The sequence below is a fragment of the Schistocerca americana genome, chromosome 11 (assembly GCF_021461395.2).
Source record: "Schistocerca americana isolate TAMUIC-IGC-003095 chromosome 11, iqSchAmer2.1, whole genome shotgun sequence".
In the NCBI taxonomy this organism is placed as follows: domain Eukaryota; kingdom Metazoa; phylum Arthropoda; class Insecta; order Orthoptera; family Acrididae; genus Schistocerca; species Schistocerca americana.
In genome coordinates, this window is record NC_060129.1 from 154,103,920 (window position 1) to 154,129,548 (window position 25,629).

The following is a 25,629-nucleotide window of genomic DNA, read 5'->3' on the forward strand; positions in this document are numbered from 1 at the left end:
AATTGAATGAGAGGCACACATACAGTGTTTCAAATTTTCTATCAAAATCTGCTAAACAGACCTTGAGTGTTAAACCTGGGGCAAAGTTAAAAAATGAGATAAGCAGCATAGAAAAAGATTGTGCCAATTCTACTAAAAGTGAATGTGTTATTTTCACAGGGGGCTCTAATAATGTTTATCTCAATGAGGCCAGTCCATCTTTAAAAGAAATTGGTAGTTACCTGTTGAATACAAATGTGATAAGGATGACTTTACCTATGAGATTTGATTTGGTGAACAGGTCTTGCGTGAGTAGTGAAATTCAAGAAAACAATCACAGATTATAATGCTTCTGTTCAAAGTTTAAAAACATGAATCTTCTTTGATGACAAAAATTATGAGAACGCTAGTTTCCTATGCACAGACAACACCTGAATTGATTTGGTAAGAAGGGACTTGCATCAGATGCAAAGAAACGTCTTCATGAAATTATGTGTGAAGACAGCTGTTTACAAAAAGACTATTTTTAAAGACACTCTACATGACAATGTAAGCAGTAGTAATTTCATTATGCATTTAAAGACTGGAGTGTGATCAGAAGGAAAGATGAGCAAGCCTAATAACATACAAATTATATTACATCGAATGAAACAATTACTAAATGTAATATGTTTAAATGGACAATGGTTTAAAATTGCAAATACTAATCTCCTTAATAAAATTACAGGCTACAAACTGGCTACCTGATATTAAAAAATTGTACCAGCTACAACACCCTTCAGTGTGTATATTATGCAGTTGTACACTCTCACCTCCAGTATGGGATTATGTTCTGGGGAAATTCTGGAGATGCCATCAAAACATTCAAAACTAAAAAAAAATTATAAGAATAATGGAAGGGGTAGATAATCGCAAATCATGTAGACCATTGTTTCAAAAAAGGATGATCCTGCCGCTTCCTTGCATATATATACTTGAAAATATAATGTACTTAAAGCAAAACTTACATACAAAAAGATCACTCATCACTCAAAATCACACAATACACAGCTATGATACAAGACAAAAATTGAATGTACATGTTCAAAGTGCCAACGCAAAGTTATTTCAAAACAGCCTTATCCATCCTAGTAACAAACTATACAATCCCTTACCAGATACCATTAAACACATAAAAAACATTGGTCACTTCAAATCTAAACTGAAGTCGTACTTGGTTGATCACTGCTTTTACACAGTAAATGAATACCTACAAAACTAAATTTTTGTGTGTTTACCCACTGTAGTCTCATTCAGAACATTTGTATTTACCTCACTGTATATAGTGTAACAACTTTTTTTTAAGTATTCATCATTAATGGATATATTAATGTGTGTTATTATGTACCAAAGTATATTACATGTAAAACTGTTAATATTAACAAAAAAATCCAAATATCTCTTGCACATTGTGCAGCTGTAGATGAAAATGGATCAATAAATCAATCAATCAGTGGGCATGGACAATCTTGCATACCAGTTCAGCCCTTGGTAGACTATGAAATCTGACAGAATTTTGGCCATCTAAGTGTAGAACTTACATTTGAAAGCAGTTGTATAGAACTTAAGTCTATAGCATATTAATCATCAGTATATATCAAATCCCTGAGTTCCATGTAAGTTTGGTATTCTTAGATAATTTGAAACATTGTTACATAAATTAAAAACTAAGAACTGTGTGAGAAGCTAGCCATATGTGCTGACTTTAATATAGATGCAACAACTGATGACAAATTTACTGCCGGCCGAGGTGGCCGTGCGGTTCTAGGCGCTGCAGTCCGGAACCGCGGGACTGCTACGGTCGCAGGTTCGAATACTGCCTTGGGCATGGATGTGTGTCATGTCTTTAGGTTAGTTAGGTTTAAGTAGTTCTAAGTTATAGGGGACTGATGACCTAAGATGTTAAGTCCCATAGTGCTCAGAGCCATTTTGAAGAAATTTACTTCACTTTGAACAAATGGATAGGGGCATACAAGTTAAATCAGAATTTCCATCAACATACAAAGAATTAGGGCAACTTCTTCCACGTGTCTTGACAATATTGTAAGTATTTATAACTACAGCGTAAAAAAAGAATTCTTGAATTAGCAGTTGTTGTAGTCTTCAGTCCAGAGACTGGTTTGATGCAGCTCACCATGCTGCTCTATCCTGTGCAAGCTGCTTCATCTCCCAGTACCTACTGCAACCTACATCCTTCTGAATCTGCTTAGTGTATTCATCTCTTGGTCTCCCTCTACGATTTTTACTCTCCACGCTGCTCCAATACTAAATTGGTGATCCCTTGACACCTCAGAACATGTCCTACCAACCGGTGCCTTCTTCTTGTCGAGTTGTGCCACAAACTCCTCTTCTCCCCAATTCTATTCAATACTTCATCATTAGTTATGTGATCTACCCATCTAATCTTCAGCATTCTTCTGTAGCACCACATTTCGAAAGCTTCTATTCTCTTCTTGTCCAAACTATTTATCATAGTTTCACGTCCATACATGGCTACACTCCACACAAATACTTTCAGAAATGACTTCCAGACACTTAAATCTATACTCCATGTTAAAAAATTTCTCTTCTTCAGAAACGCTTTCCTTGCCATTGCCAGTCTACATTTTATATCCTCCTCTACTTCGACCATCGCCAGTTACTTTGCTCCCCAAATAACAAAACTCATCTACTACTTTAACTGTCTTATTTCCTAATCTAAATGTCATCAGCAAAATTCAAAGTTTTTATTTCTTGTCCATGGATTCTACTCCAAATTTTTCTATTGTTTTCTATACTGCTTGCTGAATATACAGATTGAATAACATCGGGGATAGGCTACAACCCTGTCTCACTCCCTTCCCAACCACTGCTTCCCTTTCATGGCCCTCAACTTTTATAGCTGCCATCTAGTTTCTGTACTAACTGTAAATAGCCTTTTGCTCCCTGTATTTGACCCTTGGCATCTTCAGAATTTGAAAGAGAGTATTCCAGTCAAGTTTGTCAAAAGCTTTCTCTGAGTCTACAAATGTCAGAAATGTATGTTTGCCTTTCCTTAATCTATCTTCTAAGATAAGTCACAGCGTCAGTGTTGTCTCATGTGCTCCACCATTTCTACGTAATGCAAACTGATCCTCCCTAAGGTCGGCTTCTATCAGTTTTTCCATTCGTCTGTAAAGAATTTCTATGGAATCCAAACTGATCTTCCCAGAGGTCAGGTTCTAATGGTTCTTCACACACTATCATATCTCCCATTTCAACTTCATTTATGTCCTCTTCCATTTCCATAATATTTCCCTCAAGTACATCACCCTTACATAGACCCTCTATATACTCCTTCCACCTTTCAGCTTCCCCTTCTTTGCTTAGAACTGGGTTTCCATCTGAGCTCTTGATATTCATACATGTGGTTCTCATTTCTCCAAAGGTCTCTTTAATTTTCCTGTAGGCAGTACTATCTCACCCCTAGTGAGATATGCCTCTACATCCTTACACTTCTCCTGTAGTCATCCCTGCTTAGCCATTTTGCACTTCCTGTCGATCTCATTTTTGAGACGTTTGTATTCCTTTTTGCCTGCTTCATTTACTGCATTTTTATATTTTCTCCTTTCATCTATTAAATTCAATATTTATTTTGTTACCTAAGGATTTCTGTCAGCCCTCTTCTTTTTACCTACTTGATTCTCTGCTGCCTTTACTATTTTATCTCTCAAAGCTACCCATTCTTCTTCTACTGTATTTCCTTCCCTCGTTCTTGTCAATCGTTCCCTAATGCTGTCGCTGAAACTCTCTACAACCTCTGGTCCTTTCAGTTTATCCATGTCCCATCTCCCTAAATTCCCATATTTTGCAGTTTCTTCAGTTTCAATTTACATTTCATAAATAATAGTGTGTGATCAGAGTCCACATTTCCCCCTGGATATGTCTTACAATTTAAAACCTGATTCGCAAATCTCTGTCTTACCATCATGTAATCTATCTGAAACCTTCCAGTGTCTCCAGGCCTCTTCCATGTATACAACCTTCCATCATGATTCTTGAACCAAATGTAAGCTATGATTAAGTTATGCTCTGTGCAAAATTCTACCAGGCAGCTTCCTCTTTTAATCCTTATCCCCATTCCATATTCATCTGCTACTTTTCCTTCTGTTCCTTTTCCTACTATCGAATACCAGTCATCCATGACTATTAAATTTTTGTCTTCCTTCACTATGTGAATAATTTCTTTTATCTCATCATACATTTCATCTATCTCTTTGTCATCTACGGAGCAAGTTGGCATATAAACTTGTACTACTGTGATGGGAGTGGGTATTGTGTCTATCTTGGCTACAATAATGCGTTAATGATGCTGTTTGTAGTAGCCTACCTGCACCCCTGTTTTTTTAATTCATTATTAAAACAACTCCTGCAATACCCCTATTTGATTGTGTATTTATAGCCCTGTATTCACCTGACCAGAAGTCTTGTTCCTCCCGCCACCAAACTTCACTTATTCCCATTATATCTAACTTTAACCTATCCATTTCCCTTTTTAAATTTCCTAACCTACCTGCCCAATTAAGGGATCTGACATTCCATGCCCCGATCCGTAGAACAGATAACGACATCCTCCTGAGTAGTCCATGCCAAGAGATCAGAATGGGGGACTATTTTACCTCCAGAATATTTTACCCCATAGGACATCATCATCATTTAACCATACAGTAAAGCTGCATGCCCTCAGAGAAAATTATGGCTGCAGTTTCCCCTTGCTTTCAGCCGTTTGCAGTACCAGCACTGCAGCAAAGCCGTTTTGTTTAATGTTACAAGGCCAGATCAGTCAATCATACAGACTGTTGCTCCTGCAACTACTGAAAAGGCTGCTGTCCCTGAAAATCACTATCAAAATTAAATTCAGGGTGTACAACAAAAAAATGTAGAAAGTTCTGTGAAGAAAATGTAGAGGTGTTAAATGAAAAATTAAGCCTATCCATGTGATTGGTCAATGAACACACTTCAACATAGGACAACTACAATTGAATTTGTGGATGCACTCGACTAATGCTTCCCTTTTGTAACAGTATTGACTGAGTCTCATAAAAGTAGATAGGAATTAGAGGGTCTAGCAGTACGATGAGGAAGCTGCATATGCAGGCAAAAGCTAATCAGAGTCATGAATTTCTTACTACACACTAATTTTGAGTGCTAAAACAAATCAAAAGCTGTTTTGTCTCTTATAAGTGATGATGTTGCCACTGAAATGGAGAGAAGATGGCCCTCTAAACTAATGGTAAATGGCAAAGTTATTACAGATTCTAGTGCTGTATTCGAATCCTTCAATGACTTCTTTATATGTTGTAATAAAATCTTTGACTGCACACTACCAAATATGAATCCCAATATGCCAGGGAATAGCTTATGTTTTAAGTTTTCCAATGTATCAAACTCACAAGTGAAACTCCCCATCTTATCCCCCCCCCCTTCCCTTCCAAGTTAGTGGTAAAATGGCCCAATGGATAGCCTTTCAAAAACTGAATGCAAATAAAGCATGAACACTGGAAGAAGTTGTGCTGAACTGTGAAAAAGGAAGCAAAACAGAAACAGTGAAGCAAAATAGAAAAAAGCTCACGATGTGCATCAAGTAAACTGCAAGAACCATGGCACTGTGGTTGTGTGGTCATGATGTTGTACCACAAAGTGGGAGATCCATGTTCAAGTGCACTTCATGTTCCAGTCTTTTTTTTCTTTTCCACAAAATTATGAACTTTTTGTCTGTTTGTTGATGTGTGTTTCTCCTTCTGTAGTCTTGGCAATTGTCATGTGAGAGAAATATGTTACTGTTGCAAGTAAATGTGGTCAATAGTGGGAGCAGGCTGGATGCTGCACAGATCACTCACACAAATGAAAGCAACAAATAAACAGATGTGGAATATCCAAGAACAAAGGACAGCAAGGGTCAAAACTTTTAAAATGGAAACAAGAGTCATAATATGTGGTACTTTTGTAGAACAAATAGGAGATACGTATGTCTGGAGGCCTTTTCCTTACCCCCCACTGCTGCAAACAGACACTGCGCCGTGACAGAGGCACGAAGTGAAAAGACATATCAGTGACTGGATGGACAGTCCATTATTTTGTGAAACAAGAAAGAAAAGAAGAAAATGTTGGGCGTAAGAGTGATTTGAACACAGATATCCTGCTTGGCAGGCCAACACCTTGACGACGTTACTGCAACACCGTGGTTACGGTCACTGGCGTGATGGTGCACGTCTGGAGCTTGGACCATTCATGGTATATATGCTGATTATTTTTTCACAGTTGCAGTTTTCATGCTTGATCTGTGTCCAGTTTTTGGCAGGCAATCCATTATGAAAATCATAATGTCCCTATAAAAATTTAAGTCAATGGGTTCTGATGAGTTTCCGATAATAAAAGTGCTCTGATGTAGTATTCCACTGGCACTGTTCTCATAATCAACCAGTCTTTTGATGAGCTACATTTTCCTCATTGATTAAAATATGCATAAGTTTGGCCAGTTCATAAAACTGGGGAAAAAGATAAAATTGGAACTATGGACCTGTCTCATTGTTGCCAATTTTTTTAAAAAGTTTTAAAGAAATTTGCATCTGAGCTACAATTTGTTTCAAGCATTACTTTATGCAATCAGTATGGGTTCAGGAAAGGTTGCAGAACTACCACACAGTAAGTGAATTGTTCATGAAAATTAGCAGCTGTCACAATAATGGAATGTGTGTATCAGGCATGTTTTATGATCTTACGAAAGATTTCTATATGTAAACCAGAAACTAACCAGCTGTGGTTTTCCAGGAAAATTGAGTGTCGTCATGCCTGACAAACAGAAACCAAGGAGTAATTATTAATAACAATAGGAAGAAATTCCTCTTGGGAAACACGCACAATATGGCCTGGATTAACCTTCAATACTAGGGCGACTACTATTTTTGTACTATACTGATATGCCTGCATTGGAGAAGGATGTATGGAGAATTTGAAAGAACAATGAAATTTATCAGTTAATAAAGCAACCCACTATCATTCAGAAATTAAAAAGTAGGAGACTGCAATGGGCTGGACATGTGGCTAGAATGGAAAACAACAGAATCACCAGGAAAGCACTTGAAGGAACTCTCCAGGCAATAAGACCATTGGGCCGACCTCGTACAAGGTGGAAAGGTGACATAGAGAAGGACATCACAGTATTATGAATTTCTGCAGGGTGGAGAGAGACTGCGAGAGATAGAAGGCAGTGGAAGCAGATCATTGATGCAGTGAGTGGTCTACATGGCCCGTGATCGCTGAGATGAAGAAGAGTTGCCAGGCCAGGTTCAGTGTGATGCCATAGACTTTGCTGATGACTCAGTAGTGATAGTTTGCTGTTAAACTGACAGAGATGTAATCCGTCATATTGAACAGACTCTTGAGGACATCAGTTAAAAATAATAATCTGAGGTCAAACTTTACAAAAACAGAAACTGTCCCAATTCACCACGAAAAATTCAACACAATATATTAATGAAATAAGCTATAAGGACAAAAAATTTGACACTGTGTACTGTGTCAGATTTGGTGGTATATTAGTGAATAAAATTATGTTGTGGAGCTGACAGAACAGGTGTATGAAGAGGTGGCATACTCTAGCTGTTTAATTATGTGGTTGTGATGTGTTTGGGAGGTATGATATTGTGTCATTTGGAGTGCTACAGTCATCATGATGTGCAGTGTCCAAAATTATGTGGTGTGCAGAATCTTGTCATATAAAACAGAATATGTCATAAAATTAAATGGTACTCTAACGTGTGCATGTAACCACTGAGTAAGTTGATCAATTTTTTAATTAAATCATGGGAAAAGGGAGATGAATCAATGTTTATTAATATATTCAGTGTGCAGTTATATTATTAATAAAAATTGATTCACTGACTTTCTCTTGAGATTTAACTAAAAACATTGATTAGCTTTCTTTTCCCATGGTTTAATTAACAAAAACTCATTCACCTACTTTCTGCCACAATTTCATTAAAAAATATTGATCCACTTATGACATTTTCTATTATCTCTTGTGTTCTGCTCTCTTGTTTCACCTGACTCACCATTTGTGCTGTTCCCTACCAATAATTCACTGTGCATACAGTTACCAACATGCAACAGCAAGATCACCAACACTGTTAAGTGAACTTTTATTCTAGGATTGAGTTGTATAGATGAACTGGACATTGGAATACTGGCTTTTGTGGGGATATACGGGATGGTTATTGGAATCCTGCCTAGGGTTGAGCAATACTGGGATACTGCCTTTTGCAGTTATGGAAGGGTGGTGCATGGTTATTGATATCCTGGTCCAATATTGAGCTATATAAGTTAACTGGAGATTTGGGTAGTGTGATCTTATGGTGTTTTGCATGAATTTGCTGAACTATTTTTAGTACTGAATTTTCAGTTTGTCCCCACCAAAAACCCAATTTTTTTCCTGTGGTTTTCCCACTAATTTCATTGGGTTCAGTCAGCGTATTGGTTTACATAGTATTTGTATCTTTGCCAGTTACAATCAATGTATCAGCCATTCTGTTGGATACACTCGAAATAGGGCTTTTCAGCATGATGATGATGTCACTGATCAAAGCAGTCAGGTGGTATCCCATTCTCTAGTAATCCCCATTAGATCCAATTTATTAGTCTGTATGTAATGTCTGAATTGACAAGTCACCTATGGCACAATCTTTGATTACATATTACATATTACATGTTGATAAACGTGTGATTTCCAACAATCAGAACATGAAAGGTATGAAATAAAAACTAATGACAATACTTACAATTAGAGGTTATCAAAGAAATAGTCACAGTTTTATATTAGCCAGTTCTTGAGGTTGGTTTTAAATTTTGAACCTGCAAAACGTTTAAAGTATCTTGGTACTTCATTATACAACATAAATCCTTTCATGTGTGGGGTTGTTACAGTATAGGTAAAATTTATTTTTATTTTAAACAACCCATCTTATGTCTAGTGTTGTATTCCTGTACTTGACTGTTGCAGGAATGTATGTATGAAGTGTTCAGCTAGTATAAGTTCACTAATTGTTCATGTTACAACATAGATAAGCTCTTATGTAGACTGACTTGTCAATGGAACATTGTACACAATAAGCTTCTAAGCCTAACTATGTTTAACTTGTATGCATTCTCCATTTTTGTAAAAAGCCTTAATTGGTTGCGCATTACTTGCAACTGCCACTTCAGTTTATTATGTGAGATTCTGATATGACTATCCGTCCATTAAACTAAATGCATTACATCTGCAATACTGGATACATTTTGACAGTTTGGGTAGGTGTACATTGTACTTATCTGTACAGCAAGTCCCATAAAAGTTACTGCACAATGGAAGGAATATACATATGATTGTGACTCTAACCTTATTTACTTATTTATTTATTTATTTTTGATCTGACATCAACTGATTACAAAAAAAGGTTTTTTCGTTCCAGTCTTCTGAATAAGTCAGAGCCTTACTTATTAGAGTTACATATTATTGCCTGGCACTTTTATCTACATACCTTTTTCTAAATTTAGTTGAGAGGACAATGTTACGTATATGGACTATACATAATAACAATATGTTATTGCAATACTTATATTAAGGAATCTACAGTTTGTGACACAGTATTCAGAACTGAGATTCAAATATTTACAGTTTGTGACACAGTGTAAGGTCTGAGATTACATATATTTTCAGATAGATGGTCTTCCATCATACAAGTGTTCTAAATCTAGAAACTCATCTATTGAATATACAGGATTGTTTAGGAGCCATCATTTTAATTTCTATTTTAGTTTTGTAATGGGCAATTTGGAGATATTATGATGGAAGCAAATTCAGTAGTTTTATGCCTGCACAGTGAGGGCTTTTCTCATAAAGTGTTGTTCTATGAGAGATGATGTGTGGTCTCCCTCTACCTTTAGTCTTGTGATCACGTATTTCATTATTAAGTGTTTTTTTACTATTTACTACCATAATGATTATCTTCAGTACATGCAGGTTATGAACAGTTAGTATTTTAAATTCTTTAAACAAATTTATGCAGGACTCCCTGGCACATTTATTTCCTATAATTCTAAGTGCCTACTTTTGTAAGATAGGTACACTTTTCTTATTCCTTTATTGCTGGATCCCCATACCTCTATCCCACAGCTTAGATGGGATTCAAATAGCGCAAAATATATTTGCCTCAGAGTGGTGATGTTACAAAAAGGTGTCAGTTTTCTTAGGACGTATATGGTAGTACATAGCTTTTTGCAAATATCATTTACATGATCAGACCGCTTAACTCTGCATCTCGTGTCAGGCCAAGAAATTTGGTCAAGTATTGTTTTTTAATGTATTTGTCACCCATTAAAATCTGGTTTTCATGAATTTTTTGTCTCCCAAGATCAAATTAAATATAGACAGATTTATTTGTGTTTCATTTTAGTTTGTTTCCATTAAAATTCTGCAGAGTAAAGCCTGCTGCAGTACTGGATTCCACTTCAAGCTGCTAATAGCTTGGATTGTGGCATATTAACATGGTATCATCAGCATATAAGATATCTGTTGCATGGTTTGTTATGGACTGTATATCATTAACATAAATTATAAAAAGAAGTTGTCCTAATATTGACCCCTGTGGAATACCAAAATTTATGAGAGTGGTGTTTGATTTGTACGCTCCCTCTGTAGTGCTAATAGACACAAACTGCTTCCTATCTGTCAAGTAGGACTTCATCAGATTATGGGCTGTGCCTCGAATGCCATAGTTCCACAGTTTGTCCAGCAATATGGTCGTATCAACACAGTCAAATGCTTTCTGTAAGTCTAGAAAGATGCCACATACATGTTCTTTATTATCTATTGCTTGAGTGACAACTTCAATTAAGTTGGATGCTGCTGTAATTGTGGATGACCCCTTGACAAACCCATACTGCCCCTTATAAATAACTTTTTTGCATACCAGGAAGTTCCAGATTCTTATGTGTCTTACCTTCTCAAAGATTTTACATATCATTGGAAGAACAGAGATGGGTCAAAAGTTTCTACTAGATTTCTGTTTCATTTTTTAAAAATAGGCACAACTCAAGCAATTTTCAGCTCATCTGGAAATAGACCATCTTCCATGTGAGAATTGATAACTGTTGATAAAGCTCATGCAATTTTATGTTTACATTTCTTAAGAGTGTCCAGACTAAGACCATCATATCCTGCTGCATGGGAATTCTTTAAGACACTTACTATTTTAATTATTTCTTCTTTACTTGTTGGCATCAAAAATATATTCCCTGACACTGGTGTTCCTCTGAATTTGTGTTTATGATTTTTAAGCTGATTGTTTATGCTTCAGCCAACAGAAGCAAAGTAATTGTGAAACAGATCTGCTATCTTATTCTGATCAGTTTCTATTGTGGTGTTTATCAGCAAGTGATTTTCAGTTGTATGTTTCCCAGATTTACCTATTTTCTCTTTTTTATTAATGGGCAGGCTTGGTTGAAAATGTAGTACAATTCACTTGAGAATTTGCCCTAACTATGATGTGTCACTAGAATACTGTTCCAGTCCACATTCCTTAGCATATTATTCAAATGAGTTATATTTTGGTTTGTATTCATCCTAATATATCTATAGAAACTGTGTGTAGGAACTTTTTTATGTGCACACTTAGTTCTACTGTATGGTGGTCTGACAAAGCACTTATAATAACAGAAGATGTAAGGTCATAAAGATGAATACCAGTGTTTATGTTATCTATTGCAGACTGGCATGTTTCACTCTCCCTGGTTGCAATGTTTATTAGGTATCTTACATTATATTCAAGCAGAGTATACTTGAATAGTCTAGTGTGTAACTTATCTGCTTACACATTTATGTTGAAATCTCCTATAATTACTAACTTGTTCAGGTGTGATATAAAAACGTTCTCTATCATGTCACAAAACTTTGTTAAGAAAACTTCAAAATTTCCACCTGGCAGTATATATAAACATATAACATAAATTTCATCATTTGGTACCTTTATACATTCTGCACATAATTCAATTGTTTCTTCTAATGAATATTTACTTACATTTACAGAAGTAAAATCAAATGTGCTTTTTATGTACATTGACACACACCCCCACCTCTGATAGAAGATCTGCAAATCTTATTAGCTAGTACCATGTTTATTGGTTTAAAAAGTTCTAATTTAGCATAAGATAACCAGTGTTGTTGTTGTTGTTGTTGTTGTTGTTTTTTGGTGAAGGAGACCAGACAGCGTGGTCATCGGTCTCATCGGATTAGGGAAGGACAGGGAAGGAAGTTGGCCGTGCCCTTTGAAAGGAACCATCCCGGCATTTGCCTGGAGCGATTTAGGGAAATCACGGAAAACCTAAATCAGGATGGCCGGACGCAGGATTGAATCGTCGTCCTTCCGAATGCCAGTCCAGTGTCTAACCACTGCACCACCTTGCTCGGTGAACCAGTGTTCAGTAATGCCAAGCACATCAGGCATAGTTTCATTTACAAACACGTCTAATTGTTCATATTTCTTGCTCAAGCCCTGTACATTCTGGTTGATTATCTTAAAGCTGTTAACACTTTGTTGTAGATTTCTCTGCTTTACCAACTTAAATACAGGTACATCTCTGTTTCTATTGTTGGCTTCCTCCTCTTTCTGGTTTACACTAAAAAATCATTTAGATGGGATGGAGACACTGGCTTCCGTTTGCTGTCTGAAATTTATTTAGTTGACAGTACTGGTTCTGCTAATGTCGGAATTCATTCTACTGCTACTGTGGATCATTCTGCTGTTGCTAATGATGGTTCTGTTGCTTTCACTGTAGATTTTCCTGCTGGTATTAGGGCTGGCTCTGCAGTTGATGGAGCTGTTTCTGCATTTGTTGTTGTTAGAGTAACTATTCTTGATGTTTTTACTACTTTTGGTGGAGTTGGTCCTGCTACCATTGATTCTGCTGCCGCTGCTGGTATCAGAGGTGGCTCTGCTGTTGATGTAGCTGCTTTTGTTGTTGCTGCTGCTGTGATTGTTTCTGATGCTTTTAGCATTTTTTGTGGAAATACTTCTGCTGGTAGTTGCTTTAAAACTGGTGGAGGTAGGGTGCTCATCACAGTTTGTCCTTCTTTTGTATCTTTAATGGAAGGAGTATTTGCTGAGAATTTATGCTTGGAAGAATGGGCTGGTGGAGCTAATGGTAATGACATGCTGTCACTATGTTTGTTGAGTTTCTCTACCATTTCAATAATTTTCCCACACAAATGTTTCTTGCCCTTTTTGTTCAGAGGCATTCCATGTTTCATGAAGCAGTCTCTCTTAAGAAAATCTGTACAAAGAAAGTTTGTATTTGGATACATTTTGCATATTTACTGAAATTGTGAGTTGGCTTCCCTAATTTCAGCATTTACACATGAAGTGGGGATGAGAACATGTCTACAAGGAATGCTAGTGACAATCACATTCTGCTTCTTAGTACTGTCCAGAAATTTTCTTAAGTTGTGCACAACATTCAGTAACTCATTCCCGTATACATCATTGGCACCTCCAATTAATAAAATGTAATGGTTTGTGCTTTTTTTAGTCTTTTATGATGTCCTTTATAATTTCCTGCATTGGAGCACCTGGTTTTACACAACTGTAGACCTTTAAGTCATGATGATTATTGAGAACTTCTGCAAGACCGTGTCCATGGCTATCAGAGTAAATATTTGGACCTACCTTATTTTCCTGCTATTGGCAGTGTACGATGTTTTTGGTGTAAAAAACTGGTGCATTTTGTTTTCTGTGACCGAAACAGTGATTGTCACACACACACAAACTGCTGTTAAATGCAGCATATAGAACACCTGTTACAACTGTCTCATTGAGCTACTGTAGCAGGTGGCACTCAGCTTAGTAATCATAACATTCTAGTCACTGTCAGTGTATGTAGACCTCTATGATCATCCTTGGCTATAAGAGTTAACAGTGATAAGCTATTCAATAGGTTTGTTTATAAATAAATAAATCTTCTGCTACCAGTCACGATTTTGACTGGTAGCAGAAGATTTATTTATTTATAAACAAACCTATTGTATCTACAGTCGGAGGCTTTCAAAAACCATTTATAATGGATCAAATCAGATAAGCTATTCAGTTGCCTCTGTGTGATATGAATCTGTTCAAAAAGTGTTGGTATCAATTAGAGTCTTAACATCTATGTGTACAATCCCTAGCATAGCTTAAATAAATTTATGACATAATTTGGGTCAATGGAAGAGTCCGACTCCATACTTCAGGTTTGACCCGTGATGTAATGGTGTTGTGGTGCGTGACATCACTACAGTGTGGTGTCTTTGATTTGGTTGTTTTTCGAGATGTTGTGTTGTTGTATTTAATTGTGCCCTCTGGTAGTAGATGTGGACATGCTGAGTTTAATGGGTAGTATTGGTTTCATTTGAATTTTGGTAGTCATAATGCTAACATGGTTACTGTTTATGTGGTTGGTGCAGTAATGTGTGTTGTAGAAGTGTTTTCAGTGAGTTACTAAGGTTTTTTTTTGTTTATGTGCTGGGTGTTTTTGTTAGACCTGATTTGTTTAGTGTTTGTTGTGTGAAAGGAAGTCTAATATTTTTTATTTTTTTTTAGTTAGATGTTGATATGACAGTGATTTTCATGAATGGGTGTTTTAAGAGAGGTTTTTTTTTGTTTTTGGTCTGTATGTGTGTGTGTGTGTGTGTGTGTGTGTGCGTGTGCGTGTGTGTGTGTGTGTATGTGTGTTTGTGGTGGCTAACATAGATGGTATTGCCAGAGGCTTTTGTGAGTAAGTAATTTTTGTTGTAGGTGTTGGTTTTTGGTTTTGATAGCTGTGGAAATGTCTGATTCCATGTTTTGGTTTTTTGGTATTGATAGCTGAAGTTGAGCTATATAGGTCAATGGAAATGTCCGATTCCTATGGTTTTGTTGGTGTAGCAGAATGCTGTAATTTAAATTTTTTGGGTATTATTTTAGACTGATGTAGTGTTTTTTTATCGTTGTATATTTAGCTTGTTCCCCCTCAAAACCTCAAATTTTCCACAGTTGTTCCATTACTTTCATTTTTTTTGGAGTGAGATGTTATTGTGTAGTTTTTATTTTTGTTTGCTTTTGTTTGCACATGTATATAGTGACATCACTGTCACCATATTGTATTTGCTGTAGTTAGCTGTCTCCACTACACTGATGATATCATGGGTCAAAGCAGATGGGTGGAATTGGATGCCTCTGTAATTTCATTATTCAACATTGTAGGATTGATTTCAAATCAGAACAAATTCTTTTAACAAGTTATATAGCTTTCTGAACCTACAGTGTGATTACCAGATACACACCCCTTATCTTACCATCATTAAAGAAATTTTCAGTGCTCTAAGTTCTATTTTCCAGAAAGAAAGGAATGAGTATTATATATCAACCCAGGAATGCCATAAGCAATTAGTTTATGCAAAAGTATTTTATGTTTCACCTGAACAAAGGCCTTTGATAGGTCAAGGCAGTCACCCAATACCTTGCAAGTGTAGTCAAGCTTGTCAAATAATTTTAAAAAGACTAGGATGAGTGTATATGTCTGCAATTAAGAGATGGTTATGCTTATCTCCAGTTTTGGAATGGGCATTACTACAGCATTTTTCAGTCTGATAGGAAATATGCCTCCAGTCATTGACTGATTACAAGAATTTTAATATCTTGCTGGAAAAACAGTCACAGCCAGCAGAATTGCTACTTTTTATTGACCTAGTGAGGCCTGTAATCTCCTTTGGGGTTGTATTTTTGAAACTAATGTACGTTGGTGTTGCATGCAATGTTTGCGCTACCATTTGTATTCCACTGTTCGCTACTGGGTGCAGCCACTGTGGTGAAGTAATCTTGGAAAAAGTCATCATTTCTGTTGGAATTAATTTCTGGTGGCTCAGTTTCATTTGCATTACTAGTTTTGTTTGTTTCTTGTTTTATCATGTTCCAAATAGTTGTTGCCTTGTTTTTGGAGGGTCTTAATTTTTGAGGATAATACACAAGTTTTTCTTATTTAAAGACAATAATGATGGTAATGTTGTTTCAGATCTCAACTACTGCTCTGTTCTCTGAATTATGCAGAGCTCTCACTGCATAGCACAACACACTTTAATCCCAGAAGTAGTCCATTCTTTATCCTGCATCTGTTCAGTTTGATTATTTATTTCCTGTAGGCAAAAACAAGACCAAAATGTTGAATTGAACTGAATTTTATTTGATCCTGTAGGATTACATGGTGTACAGTGAATGTACATGTAATATAAGACATGACAAAGATACAAAATATTTCATTATCACATTCTTCCTAATTATTGTAATATCACTGATTATAATTAACAGTATTTAAAATTTATATGACCAGAAATTTAATGTTGCAGGAATACGTCTAAGAAAGAGATAAATTTTCCATCAACATTGTTTACTTTATAAATTTCTTTCCACTGTTCAATTGTGGTATATTTTGAAACACAATAATCAAGTCACATTAAGATTTAGCAATATAATACTTCCTATTACCTGGACCTAATAGGTTAGCAAATTTTGTTACTAACACATTCAGTTAAACCCTTGACTATTGGTTTTACAGCTAAATCACTGAAAATTGTGGATCCAGAATGAAATTGTCAGTTGCTATTGCAGTGGATGTACATGTTCAAAGTGCCAATACAAAGTTATTTCAAATCAGCCTTGTGCATCCTAGTATCAAACTATACAGTGCCTTATCAGGTACCATTAAGCACATACATAACATTGGTCACTTCAAATATAAATTTAAGTTGTACACAGTAAATGAATAGCTATAAAAATTAATTTTTCTATGTTAACCCTATGTAGTCTCATACAGAAGAACATTTGTATATTATCTCTCTGTAGATAGCTAAACAACATTTATTTAAGTATTCATCATTAATTGATATATTAATGTGTGTTATTATGTACAAATCTATAATTATATGTAAAAATGTTAAAATTAACATAAAAATCCAAATATCTCTTGCACATTGTGCAGCTGTATATGAAAATGGATCAATACATCAAATCAGTATGCCCTTCAGTCCTTGTAGAGAATTTCATTGTACACCCAGTGTGGAATACTTTTAATTATGTATGTAGGCCTTACAAGAAAACTATGGTATGACTATCTGCTACTAAAAATGTGGCTTTTTATGTTCTTGTATTATGAGCATACAATATTTACTCTGCAAACACTGACAAGTCTTTGAACAACCATTGATACTGCAAAGTATTATTTAGTACATCCTCCTGAATCAAAATTAGCCTGCAAAAACTTGTGTGAAAATTTGATTCAAAAGTTATCACTGCAGATGCGACTTACCGTAAAACATGACCTTCCTACCAGTTTTAAATTGTTCTCTGAACCATCAAAGGACATGCAAAGTGTACCATGGTTTACCGTATTTGCACCTGCAAATGATTATATGATAGTAAGTGTTTGGACCATTAAAAATCATTTTTCAACAGCACCGCAAGTTGTAAGAAGTGATCGTTAACATTATCTTCAGAGCAGTGAGCGCTCTCTCTCTCTCTCTCTCTCTCTCTCTCTCTCTCTCTCTCTCTCTCTAACACACATTATGGGTTGGCGCACACAGTCCCATCTGTTGGCAATGTAAAGCAACCACCGTATAGCACAGTCACACCATTTGGAGAAATCTTAACGGGTTGTTAATTTTATTTCACATTTTGCATTTTTATGGAGATGCAGTTGAAGTATGATGCATTTCCACAAGTTTGTGTTTCTAGTCCATTAATGGAGTTGTTGTAAGCAAACGTGGGATTGCACTTTTCATAATCTGCAATATTCATACTAGTATCATATAATTCATGAAGCGTGGTATATACTTTGTCAAGATGATGATGTTCACTGCACCTGTCTAAATGATACCCTACCTATAGACTCATCCAAATACTGGTCAGTCTTCCGTCAGCTTACTGGATCTACACCCTCCCTACAGTATCCCCTCCTCCATGATGATGAAGCTTTTCCCAACGACCTCAATAAGGCCAATCATTTCCCTTCCCACCTGTCCGATATCCTGACTATTCCTGATGACCCCGTGTTTGATTACTCCCTCCTCCCAGATGTCTGTACCGACATCTCTGCCCCCCCCCCCCCCCCCAATTCACAGTAAACACAACACCATTCACAGTCACAACCATGTCACCTACCACCATCTCTGCGAGGTCACCTATCCCTCCTCAGCATCCTGGCTGTGCTCTATAATGTGGTCCTAGTGATCGGCTACTACCTCGACCTGCAGAAAACCTTCCAGATCTTGATGTTCCCTAAGCCTGCCAAACCACCCTCTGACATCTCCTCCATCAGCCTCACTTCAGTCTTCAGCAAGGTCTTGGAGTCCATCCTTGCCTGACAACTACAACAGCACCTCTGCCTGCACTGCCTCCTACCCAATGTGGCTTCTGACACTCCTTCTCTGCTGACGACCTCCTCCTACAGCTCGCCCACCTCCTCTCTGTCCAACTAAATTCCCGTTGCTCTGCCATATTTACTTCAAATGTATGTACAACCATATCTGGCATTCTGGTCTTCTCTTCAAGCTCCAAACTTTCGCCCTTCCTGTCAATTATGCCCGTCTGATCATCTTACTCTCCCGTCACCCTTCCTATATTACTATCCACAAGACTGACTCCAATATCTTCAATCCCTCCGCTGTTGTGTCCAAGGGCTCCATCCTCTTCCCTCATCTCTACCTCCACTCTATGGCGGACATGCCGTCACCCAAACCCCCCATCCACCTCCTCCAATTTGCTGATGATGCCACCTTCCTTGCCCTCTCCTCCACCCTACAAAGCTCCCAACACCTACTCCAATCCCACCTTGACCAGTTCACTGCTTGGTGCAACCAGTGGCTGTTCGAGGTCAATCCTCCCAAATCCCAGGCAATCATTGTAGGCAACACCACTCCTACTTTCTGTCTCCTGGATTTTTACCTCACCATATATGGCCGCCCCATTAACCTCGCCACCAACCTCAAACACCTTGGTGCCACCCTCGACTGCCGCCTTTCCTGGACCCCCTATCTCCTGACAGTTCAAGCCAAGGTATGTACCCAACTCCATCTCCTTACCCTCCCATCTGGCCGAACGTGGGGTTTGGACCCCTCCACTATCCTCTGCACTTATCAATCCCTCATCTGCCCTATACTCTGCTATGCACATCCTACCTGGATTTCCGCCCCTTCCACCAACTATAAGTCCATCCAAATCCTTGAATGCCATGCACTCCGCCTTGCCTATGACATCCGCCTCCCATCCCCCACGCAGACCCTTTATGACTCAATTCCCTTCCCACACCTTCTCCTTGTCCTCGAACAGATACAAATCCTTTACACCAACTGCAAGTTCAATCCTCCACACCCTCTTGTCTCTCTCATCCTCGCCCATCCCGGCCCATTGCTGTGCCTGTACTCTTGCATCCCGCCTGCTCTCCATCTTCACACTCTCCATTCCCTTGCCCAAGGTGGCTTCCGCCAACTCCCCCTCACTGATGATGTCCTTGTCCCCTCCATCTAACCCTCCTATCAGATCTAACCCCCCCTCTCCCACCTTTCCCTCCTGTTCCCCCTCACATTCCTTTCTCCCTTTCTCCTCACTCCCTTGTTACCCTCTGCCTCCCCTCCCCCTCCCTGGGCTTCCAACCCCTACCCTCTCTCCTCCCTAACTCCCAATTCTTTCTCCAACTGGCTCCTTCCCCCCTCCTTCCCCCTTGCCTTTCCCCTAAACCCAGCGGCAGGCCCCTCCCCCACCTTCTTCCGTGTGTTGGTGTCTGTTTCACCGATGATCATCACCACAGTGGTTCTGTGCGTCAGTGTTTCTTCACTTTGTGCAACAGTGTTTCATCGGTGTCCATCTACGTTCGTGTATCCAACTGGATGTCTACATTTGTTTTAACTGTTGACCTCCCTTGTGTACGCAGTGCCTTCAGTTGTATGGCTTCATATTTATCATCTACATTTATCATCATATTTTACCATGCATTTTTTCTGTTCTATGTCTTCTATGGTATCTACCGTTGTACTTGTTGGCGGCATATCTAGGCTGCTGCCGGTCCACCTTGTATGAGGAATGAAATTACAATGAAGGAAAAAAAAAACCATGTTGATTGAATGTTGGGGAATTTGAAAAGTGTAAGAATTGCGAATGAGCTTTCTGTGACTTCTGAGGGTGTTTAATCATGGGTAGGTATGTATGCATGTTTTTGTATTCCAGGAGCTTCAAATGAAGGTTCACGGTGGTATTATTACGTATTAGTAATATATGTAATATCTGGTTATGTATTGTAGGATGTGTAAAAGCTCTCTACACCTAACATATTATTGACACCAAGAAGGAGTGAAATGTGCAAATATTCACAGTAGGAGTGTTGCGTTGTAGTAACATACATAATATTCAATTAAGTATTGTAGGACAGTATGCAAGTATTAGTTGTACAGCTGAAACATGTCTGATCATTGTTGAAAAAGACAAAAGTTCTCCTATCTTTATGTTAAAATATAACTAGGTAGGTAATGTAAGACTTTAGTTGCATACATCGCATGGGGTAAGAGATTCCGCTTGCAGGGACTTCAGAGAAAGAGAAGCAGCTGTATAAATATCAAAAGCTCAGATGGAAAACCTGTTGCATCAGAGAAGGGCAAAGTGGGAGGAGCATAAGGCAATGAACAGAAGGGGAAGAGGACATAGATGATGAGACTCGAGAGATGATACTGCAAGAAGAATCTGACAGAGCCTTAAAAGACCTAAGTCAAAACAAGGCCTGGGTGTAACGACATTCAATCAAACTCATTGCCTCTGGAGAACCAGCCATGAAAAAATTGTTTCATTAGGTGTGCAAGATATATGAGATTGGTGAAATACCCTATAACTCAAGAAGAATATGATAAATACAATTCCAAAAAGTGCTGGTGCTGACAGGTGTGAATATTATAGAACTATCAGTAATTAATAAGTCATGGGTACCAAATTCTAACACAAATTCTTCTCACAAGAATGTATAAAATGGTGGGAAACTACCTCAGGGATGATCGGTTTGGATTTCAGAGAAATATAAGAACATGCCAAGCAATATTGATCCCATAATTGTAAGACAGGTTAAGGAAAGGCAAACCTACATTTATAGCATTTTTAGAGTTAGAGAAAGTTTTGTCAGTGTTAACTGGAGTAATTTCATGTAAAATTCTGAATTTGTCAGTTCAGAGACTAGTTTGGTGTAGCTCTCCATGATATTCTATACTGTACAAACCTCTTCATCTCTGAGCAACAACTATAACCAACATCCTTCTGAATCTGCTTAGTATATTCATCTCTTGGTCTCCCTCTACAATTTTTATCCACCATACTTCCCTCCAATACTAAACTGATGCTCCCTTGATGCCTCAGTATATGTCCTGCCAACCAATCTCTTCTTCTAGTGAAGTTGTGCCACAGGTTCCTTTTCTCCCTACTTCTATTCAGTATCTCCTTATTAGTTATGTGATTACTCATCCAATCTTCAGCATTCTTTGATAGCACAACATTTTGAAAGCTTCTATTCTCTTCTTGTCTAAACTGTTCATCATCATTGTTTCAGTTCCACACATGTCTAGATTTCATACAAATACTTTCAGAAAGGACTTCATTAAACTTAAATTTATATTCAATGTTAACAAAATTCTCTCTTTCAGAAATGCTTTCCTTGCCATAGCCAGTCTACATTCGATATCCTCTCTGCTTCAACCATCATCAGTTATTTTGCTTCCCAAATAGCTAAACTCATTTACTACTGTAAGTGTCTCATTTTGTAATCTAATTCTCTTAGCATCATGTCATTTAATTAGACTATATTCCATTATCCTTTGTTGGCTCTTGTTGATGTTCATCTTATATCCTCCTTTCAAGACTCTGCCCATTCCATTCAACTGCTCTTCCAGGTCCTTAGCTGTCTCTGACAGAAGTATTTCTTTGGCAAACCTCTTCTCCATGGATTTTAATTCCTACTCTAGATTTTTCTTTTATTGCCTTTATTGCTTCCTCAATATACACATTGAATAACATTGGGGATAGACTTCGACCCTGTCTCACTCCCTTCTCAATGACTGCTTCCCTTTCATGCCCCTCAAATCTTATAACTGCCATCTAGTTTCTGCACAAATTGTAAATAGCCTTTCACTCCCTGTATTTTACTCCTGCCTCCTTCAGAATATGAAAGAAAGTATTCTAGTTGACACTGGCAAAAGCTTTCTCTAAGCCTACAAATGCTAGAAATGTAGGTTTTCCTTTCCTTAATCTATCTTTTAAGATAAGCTGTGGGGTCAGTATTGCCTCAAATGTCCCAACATTTCTACAGAATCCAAACTGATCATCCTGGAGGTCAGCTTCTAATAGTTTTTCCATTCATCTGTAAGGAATTTCTGTTAGTGTTTTGCTGCTGTGACTTATAAAACTGATAGTTTGGTAATTTTCACACCACCTGCTTTCTTTGGGATTGGAATTATGCTATGCTTCTTGAAACCTAGGGTATTTTGCTTGTCTCATATATCTTGCTCACCAGATGGAAGAGTTTTGTCATGGCTGGCTCTCCCAAGGCTATCAGTCATTTAACTGGAATGTTGTCTACTCCTGGGGCCTTGTTTCGATTTAAGTCTTTCAGCACTCTGTCAAATTCTTCACATAGTATTGTGAAATTTCTTGGTTCTAGTTAGAATTGATATCAGGGTTTCTACTCATTCATTTTATCTGTCACAGCCATGGTCCTGGATTCTTAGACAATGAGAAACTTAGACAACAAGTCAAATGAATATTTAAGCAAGTATTAAGTTTCAGACTATTGTTTATTGTAAATTCGAAAAATCGAACCTTCTTTACAGAAACTCAAATAATTTCTAACATATTTACAATACTGAAATGAATCTTACTTAACAAGCTACATGCTTTCCATCCAAAGCCACACAAAATACTGCCTGATACGCCAACATGGCTGCAACTATATATATATATTTTTAAACAATCCTCTGTATTGTTATAAATGGTTATTCAATGAAATAACAAAAAAAAACTTATCTCTCAGAATTAGTAGAACCTTTCATCAATTACTTTGACTTTTATATATTAAACATATGAGTGAACTTTAGTGTGTATTGAGTGTTATCAATACTTTTATGATTTTTATTAATTACAGAAGATTCATGCTTCAGAGAATATTCCTACCAATTACAGCACTTATACTTTTTAATATATTTATAATTTAATAAATGGTTTCTTTGTAACCTTTCCACAAGTGCATATTTGCCTACACCCCTGTAGTATTTATGTCAGAAATTTCTGTTTATGGTTGAAAATTATGTGTTTAAAAAAGGTCTCAATGGACTGTTATCTCTCAGTATTATGTCTCCCATTTCATCTTCATCTACATCCTCTCTTCCATTTACATAATATAGCCCTCAAGTACATCCACCTTTCTACTTTCCCTTCTTTGCTTAGGACTGGTTTTCCATCTGAACTCTTGATATTCATACAGGTGGTTATCTTTTCTCCAAAAGCTCCTGTAATTTTCCTGTAGCCAATGTCTGACTTACCCCTACTGATATATGCTTTTACGTTCTTACATTTGTCCTCTAGCCACCCCTGCCTTGCCATTTGGCGCTTCCAGTCAATATCATTTCTGAGACTTTTGAATTCCTTTTTGCCTGCTTCATTTACTGCATTTTTATTTTTTCCCCCTTTCATTAGTAAAATTCAATATCTATACTGTTAACAAGGATCTCTACAAGCCCTTAACTTTTTGTGTACTTGATCCTCAGTGGCCTGCACTATTTCATCTCTCAAAGCTAGCCATTCTTCTTCTAATGCATTTCTTTCTCCTGTTCTTGGCAATCATTGCCTAATGCTCTCTCTGGTTCTTTCAGTTTATTCAAGTCCTACCTCCTTAAATTCCTGCCTTTTTGCAGTTTCTTCAGTTTTAATCTACACTTCATAACCAATAAATTGTGGTCAGAGTCCACATCTGTCCCTGGACTTATCTTTGAATTTGAAACCTAAATTTCTGTCTTATCATTAGATAATCTATCTGAAACCTTCCAATGTCTTCAGGCCTCTTCCAAGTGTACATAGCTGAGGCATGCAACTCTCCCCACCAACAGAAAGATCCACTGGTCATCTGGGGGGGGGGGGGGGGGGGGGGGGAGGGGGGGGAGAAGGTTCTGAAGTTATTAGGTGTAAAATACAGGGAGGGAAAGCCTATTTACAACTTGTGGAGAAACTGGACTCCAGTTATATGAGTTGAGGGGCATGAAAGGGAAGTTATAGTTAAAAATGGAGTGAGACAGGGTTGTAGAATATCCTCAGTATTATTCAATCTGTACTACAAACAAGCAGTGAAGGAAACAAAAGAAAAATACCGACTAGGAATTAAAATCCATGGAGAAGAAATAAAAACTTTGAGGTGTGCCAATAACATTGTAATTCTGTCAGAGGAAGCAAAGGGCCTGGAAGAGCTGCAAACAGAATGGACAGTGTCTTGACAGCGGGATATAAGATGAACACCAACAAAAGCATAATGAAAATAATGGAATGTAGTCAAATTAAATCAGATGATGATGTTTGGTTTGTGGGTACTCAACTGCATGGTCATCAGTACATGTAAAAAAGACCAATTTTTTCACAGTCAATATTTTATGCATTTCAATCTAGCCACTATCATGAATGATGATGATGATGATGATGAAATGATGAGGACAACTCAAACACCCAGCCCCTGGGAATCAAACCTGGGACCCAGTGGTCCAGAGGCAAAAATGCTAGTCACTATATCACAAGCTGTGGACATGAAATCAAGTGACGCTGAGGGAATTAGATTGGGGAATGAGACAGTTAAGGTAGTAAATGCGGTTCACTATCTGGGAAGGAAAAAACTGATGTTATCAAAGTAGGGAGGGTATAAAATGTAGAGTGGTAATTGGAACAATCACATTTCTGAAGAAGAGAAATTTGTTAACATGGACTGTAGATTTAAGGGCTATGAAGTTTTTTCCATAGGCATTGGTCTGGAATGTAGCCATGTATGGAAGTGAAAGATGGATGATAAGACTGTAGATATGTGGTGCTACAAAGGAATGCAGAGGATTTGATGGGGAGAGGTGCTGAGTAGAATTTGGGAGAAAAGAAATTTGTTTCACAACTTGATTAAAAGAAGGAATCAGTCCATAGGGCACATTCTGAGGCATCAGGCATGAAATACTTAATGTTGGAGAGAAGTGTAAGGGGTAAAAATTGTAGAGGAAGGCTGAGGGTGAATACAGGAAGCAGATTCAGAAGGATGTAGGGCTCAGTAATTATTCTAAGATAAAGATGCTTGTACAGGATAACAATACTTGCATATATAAACAATATTACTTATCCACAGTAATTTGTCTTGGTGAAAGGTTTATCTTAAAACAGTCAAGACTTTTAATAAAGGAAATCACTTTGTGTGGCTCTATGCCTCTGTTGCAACACCAGTGAGTTGCTATTAGGTTACATGGCTCCGTTAATCGTTCTCATGGGAAGAAAGGAGGGATGTTTTATT

The 25,629-nt window shown here is 37.5% G+C and overlaps 1 protein-coding gene across 1 annotated transcript in view; it reads right to left on the bottom strand.

The window, feature by feature from the left end:
- LOC124553414 (speckle-type POZ protein-like) overlaps positions 1 to 25,629 on the bottom strand; it is a 137,591-nt gene that overhangs the window by 18,888 nt on the left and 93,074 nt on the right. The gene's annotated exons all lie outside the window — the stretch shown is intronic.